Below are 5,601 nucleotides of genomic sequence, written 5' to 3'. Positions count from 1 at the left end.
ATTCAACTATGTAAAGAAAAAAGTATTTAATAAGAATATTTCATTCATTCAGATCTAGGATGTGTTATTTTAGTGTTCCCTTTATTTTTTTGAGCAGTGTATATAACACACCACCGCCGAAAAGGGCATTTTGGAGACTGGAAGGGCAAATGKGAATGTRCTCTGCAGAGGGAGAGCCCTTTCTGTGCACGTACCTGGCTCTATACGTAAACATTAACCTCCATCGTGACCAAAACTACTATTTTATCCCGTATGTTTGCAGGATTTATAGTGTGACACCAACAGCAGTTAGCTACCAAATTCTAGCAGACATGTTACTTTAGCGTTAATCAGTGTGGTTAGGTGTTMGGTGTAAAATCACATGAAGAAGAGATGTCCAAGTTGATTTAGATGGAAGACGTGATCTGAATGCGGTAGCTCTGTAGCTAGCTAGCGTAGTAAGCTATGCTCTTCTATTTAAGTTACCTGGTGAAGCTATAATGCTCGGTCTTTGCTGCTGCTGGCTGTTTGTGATACTTTCTAACCACGTTGTTGGTATGGACAGGATCCACTTTGAAAAGTAACGTTTTGCTGAAGCCCTCCTTCCATTGTTGATAGCCATGAAAGTTTAATGTCCCCCGCAGATTGACGAGTAGATGTCACATTCGCCCGCATTGTGGCCACAAATGTATCCCACTTTTTAAAGCGTTTCATTTGCGTGGCCATAGAGTCACATTTGCACAGCAAGTGCTGCTACAACCTGCTACCACACAAAGCCTGGCCATCTTGATGAATAAAAATGCAATTGCTAGCTACTCTATCCATAATACTAACCCACCAGGTTTTTGTTTACCCACGAGTACAGTGCATTCGGAACGTATCAGACCCTTTTCTTTTTTCCACAGTTTGTTACGTTACAGCCTATTCTAAAATTTGATTTAAAATTATATTTTTCCTCATCAATCTACACACAATACCCCATAATGACAAAGCGAAAACAGGTTAAGAGAATTGCAAATGTAAAATCAATAAATAACAGAAATACCTTATTTACATGAGACTCGAAATTGAGCTCAGGTGCATCCGTTTCCATTGATCATCCTTGAGATGTTTCTACAACTTGATGAGTCCACCTGGGGTAAATTCAATGCATTGGACATGATTTGGAAAGGCACACACCTGTCTATATAAGGTCCACAGTTGACAGTGCATGTCAGAGCAAAAGCCAAGCCATTTGGTCGAAGGAATTGTTCGTAGAGCGCTGAGACAGTAGATTGTATAGTCATAATTTAGCATAATAATATAACTCAATCGCTGTTTGCAAAGAATACTGTTCAATGCATGGCTGAGCACGTAGTTGCGTAGAAAAGGCGAGCTATATCAGATACGTTTCTGGCCTTTTAGAAACACATTTCATGCGATTCTATTACACTCTATATGACTGGAGACATTTTTTAAATCGAAATAAATCCAGGTAGCCTAGTCTACTCTGCTAACAATGACAAACATACCAATAAAATTCTCCATAAAACGGCCTAGGAGAAGGGAGGACACACACAGTTGTCAATTATGTCTGAGTGTTGGAGTGCGCCCCTTCTCTGTAAATAAATACATAAACTAGAAAATCATCTGGTTTGCTTAATATTAGGAATTTGATGTATGACATTTACTTTCACTTTACTTTCACTCCAGGATGAATATTTAGTACTTTTTCCACCACTGACCAATGGTTTTTGAGTGAAAACAATACAGTGTAGACAAGGTTATTCAGTATAATAGATACATAGTGCTGCCTACAACATACTGTAACCTGTACTAGATGGTTTGTGATTAATTTATTGCATTATTTTAATGTAGGAAATCTACTATAGGTTAAGTGCACTAATGTTGTGTAATTAAAGTGTGCACTTGGCTACTGTGAATGAAGTTGTCAATGCTTAGCTACTTGAGCTGTTGAAATTAGATAGTTGAACAATATACAAAAAATATATATATTTTTTAAAGAAAGTGCAAGAACTGTCAAGAAAATAACTTTTGTTTCCGTTTCTCTTTAATACTACTGGCCAACTCAGATTAGTCTGAGGCTGGTAACATCAACAGTGAGGACAAACCAGCCTGTCTCTCTCCTTCCACACTGAGTCCAAACCTACATTCACTGGTCCTGATTGTGCAGTGGAGCCCAGTTTGCCACTGCAGTCCAGAGATGGCATCAGTGAAGCTGGAAGACTGCAGTCAAACACTGGAGCTGAATGTCAACATTAAAGATGAAGAAGAGGAGGAAGAAGATTGCTACATCTGTTAGTCATGGTAAGAGCAGGTTCATCTATAAGTTATCTTCATAAGCCAGACCTCCATAAGTTATTCGCCCAGTCTATTGCTAGGTAGAATTCTGTAATTCTGACTCACACATGACCCCTGACATTCTATGGCTTGTGTTTTCGTTCCAACTCCCCACTGTGCATGAAATGTTACAGTAGAACTGTTTCATGATGAACTGTTTGCAGTGAGAAGGTAGATGTTACTTCATTCTACTGAGACTTGCATAGTTTTGACACTAGTATTGTCAGAATTTGTGTTTATTAAAATTCCAGTTATTTCAGGAAGATAACTTTGAATTACAATTTTCTTCAGTGCTTTTTTCAAAGAGGAACATTTAAATTTGGTTGTTATTTGAATTGACTGTAATTAAAAATTGATTGACCCCAACCCTTTTAGTTACTAACCCTTGTGTATAATGAGGGAGGATATATGGCATGTATAACATTTGACATGTATATCTACACCAACTGACTGGTTCTTCTGATGTTGTTTCACACAGGAGACCATGTTGATACATTATCTACATCCAGAGAGCACAGCAGGAAGATCATTAGAGCTAAGAGGTCTCACCACTGCGCCACATTGTGAGGAGATTTTTCCCATTTCTATCAAACGCTAAAAATACACCTAAAAATACACACAGGAGAGAAAGCCTTATTCCTGCACTGAACTGGGGACACGCTTCACAACATCAAGGGCTCTGACAGTTCATCAGAGAGTGCACACTGGAGAGAAGCCTTACTCCTGCTCTGACTGTGGGAAGAGTTTCTGCAGAGATTGGTCACTTAAAAAGAACACCAACGTATACATCACAGGAGAGAAGCCTTACTCTGCCTCTGACTGTGGGAGAGTTTCTCCATACAGAGCAGCTTAAAACTCGCACAAACATATACACACAGGACAGAAGCCTTACTACTGCTCTGACTGTGAAAATGCTTCACAGCATCATTTGAGTTAAAAGTTCATCAGAGAACACACACAGGAGAGAAGCCTTACTAACTGCTCTGACTGTGGGATGAGTTTTCTCTCAACAGAGCAGCTTAAAGTCACACAACGTATACACACCCCGGAGCAGGCGAGAAGCCCTTACTCCTGCTCGACTGTGGGAAGAGTTTCTCGTCATCAAAGCAGCTTAAAATCACCACCAACATATAGCATAAAGCAGAGAAGGCTTACTCCTGCTCTGACTGTGGGAAGTACTTCACAACATCAGCTGAGCTAAAAGTTCACCAGAGAACACACACAGGAGAGAAGCCTTACTGCTGCTCTGACTGTGGGAAGACTTTTCTCTCAACAGACAACTTAAAAACCACACCAACTTATACATACAGGAGAGAAGGCTTTCTCATGCTCTGACTGTGTGAAATGCTTCACAACATCATCTGAGCTAAAAGAGCTCATCAGAGAACACACACAGGAGAGAAGCCTTACTCCTGCTCTGACTGTGGGAAGAGTTTCTCTCAACAGAGCAACTTAATAACACACCAACGTATACATAAAGAAAAGAAGCCTCATCAGTTTCTCTCAGGCCAGTTTAAGAGTTAAAGTCACTCCATCACTTCATTCTCATCTCATAAAGGAAGTGTGAACAGTGAATTTGATAAACATAAGAGAGAGTAACACACTATGTAATCCTATAAGTTTCTCACTGTGAGAGAACTGTGCAGAGGAAAGGGAGCATTATAGACATTAAGCCTATCTTTACTTTACTGATCAGTCTGGCACCTTGTCAGTTCTGGTGGTGTTTTTTTGGCTTCTACTGTAAAGAATTGAGATTACCTGGATTTTCCCTTAGCGTTGAAATCCCTCTGAGGGATCTCTTGTTAAAACAATGGAGTGTGATTGGTTGACTTGGTGGTACTGCTTCCCTCTGCAGTTTCTGTGGAATGAGCTAGTAGACACATGTGTCAGATAGAGATGGTGTGATGATCAGTTTTCTGTGGGAATGAGCTGGTAGACACAACATGTATCAGATAGAGATGGTGTGATGATCAGCTTTTCAACATTAGTTGAGTGGATATTTTTATTCCTACTAAATGGTTTTTGTTTAATGATACACAGGTATAAAACAAATACATGTGTTTATTAAATTGTCTTTTAAAACTAGATTCACTATTTTAGTCATTGAGATTAATGTATTTGGATAACTGCAATGAATGTAATTGAATTACTAATGAAAAAAAATATTCTACATACATTTTTGCTGGTCAACCTCTGGTTATCATTACAGGAAAATACAATGTTTTTGTTTAAATCATGGCATTCAAAATATATTTACATTTATCTACTCAAAAACAGGTCCACTACACCTTACACATCACGCACGGGGACAAGCCATTTTGCTAGCCACCAGTATTTTTCTACAAATGTTATGTTTCTATGTAAAACCAGTGAAATACAATGAAAAATGTATTGTCTATTTCCATTTTGAATAGTTGTATAAGATGCCACAGTCCAGGGACAGCATTACCACAACAATTCAAGAATGGCCCACTTACTATTGCGGGAATTAGAATTCACAAACAATGGCCCACTTACTATTGGGAATTAGGAATTTCAAGAATGGCCCACTTACTATTGGGGAATTAGAATTCAAGAATGGCCCACTTACTATTGGGGAATTAGAATTCAAGAATTCTCTAGTCATTCTATTAGCATTTGGAACAAAGTAGCACTCCCTTGTTTTTACACATGACAACACATATGTCACTTAATTCAGTGGCTTCCTAGTTCCATGTATCACAAACAGTTATTTCAGTTATATTAAAATCATTAAAATCTGTAGGGTCCCCTGCTGTTTACAAGGTTCACCTGTGGTAATGATCATGCTGTTAATCAGCTTCTTGATATTCCATACCTGTCAGGTGGATGGATTATCTTGGCAAAGGAGAAATGCTCACTAACAGGGATGTAACCAAAGTTTGTGCACAAATTTTGAGAGAAATAAGCTTTTTGTGCATGTGGAACATTTCTTTACATCTTTACATGTTGCGTTTATATTTTTGTTCAGTATAGTTTGAACATGTAAAGTTTTGTTATGGAAAAGAAATGCATGTTTCTGGTCGATGCACCTACTTGCCTTGTTGACAACATGACAGAGAGGCAAAGATTACTGTTTGGAGGGGCTCCTCCAAAATGTTTTAAAAATGTAATTAATTGGATTCAACACCACCACTTATCCCTGAAAGCTGAAATCCCACTGGATTCAGCAAAGGCGGGACTTCCAACAATACCAGACTCAGTAATGTGGGAGTTGGCTCTAATGAGCTCACACAATGTAATTGTTCAATTTAAATAATGCTA

The 5,601-nt window shown here is 38.6% G+C and overlaps 1 protein-coding gene and 1 long non-coding RNA gene across 3 annotated transcripts in view; one reads left to right on the top strand and one right to left on the bottom strand.

Moving 5' to 3' along the window:
* LOC112074966 (zinc finger protein 34-like) overlaps positions 1–5,601 on the bottom strand; it is a 182,657-nt gene that overhangs the window by 127,911 nt on the left and 49,145 nt on the right. The window lies entirely within an intron of this gene.
* LOC139025592 (uncharacterized) lies at positions 2,916–4,757 on the top strand. Its single transcript, XR_011477190.1, has 3 exons — positions 2,916–3,062; positions 3,319–3,353; positions 3,703–4,757. It is a non-coding gene; the product is annotated as an uncharacterized lncRNA (long non-coding RNA).

This window comes from Salvelinus sp. IW2-2015, unplaced genomic scaffold, assembly GCF_002910315.2.
Source record: "Salvelinus sp. IW2-2015 unplaced genomic scaffold, ASM291031v2 Un_scaffold2906, whole genome shotgun sequence".
In the NCBI taxonomy this organism is placed as follows: Eukaryota; Metazoa; Chordata; class Actinopteri; order Salmoniformes; family Salmonidae; genus Salvelinus; species Salvelinus sp. IW2-2015.
Note: the sequence above shows the minus strand (reverse complement) of the source record. Positions and strands in the feature narration are given on the sequence as shown.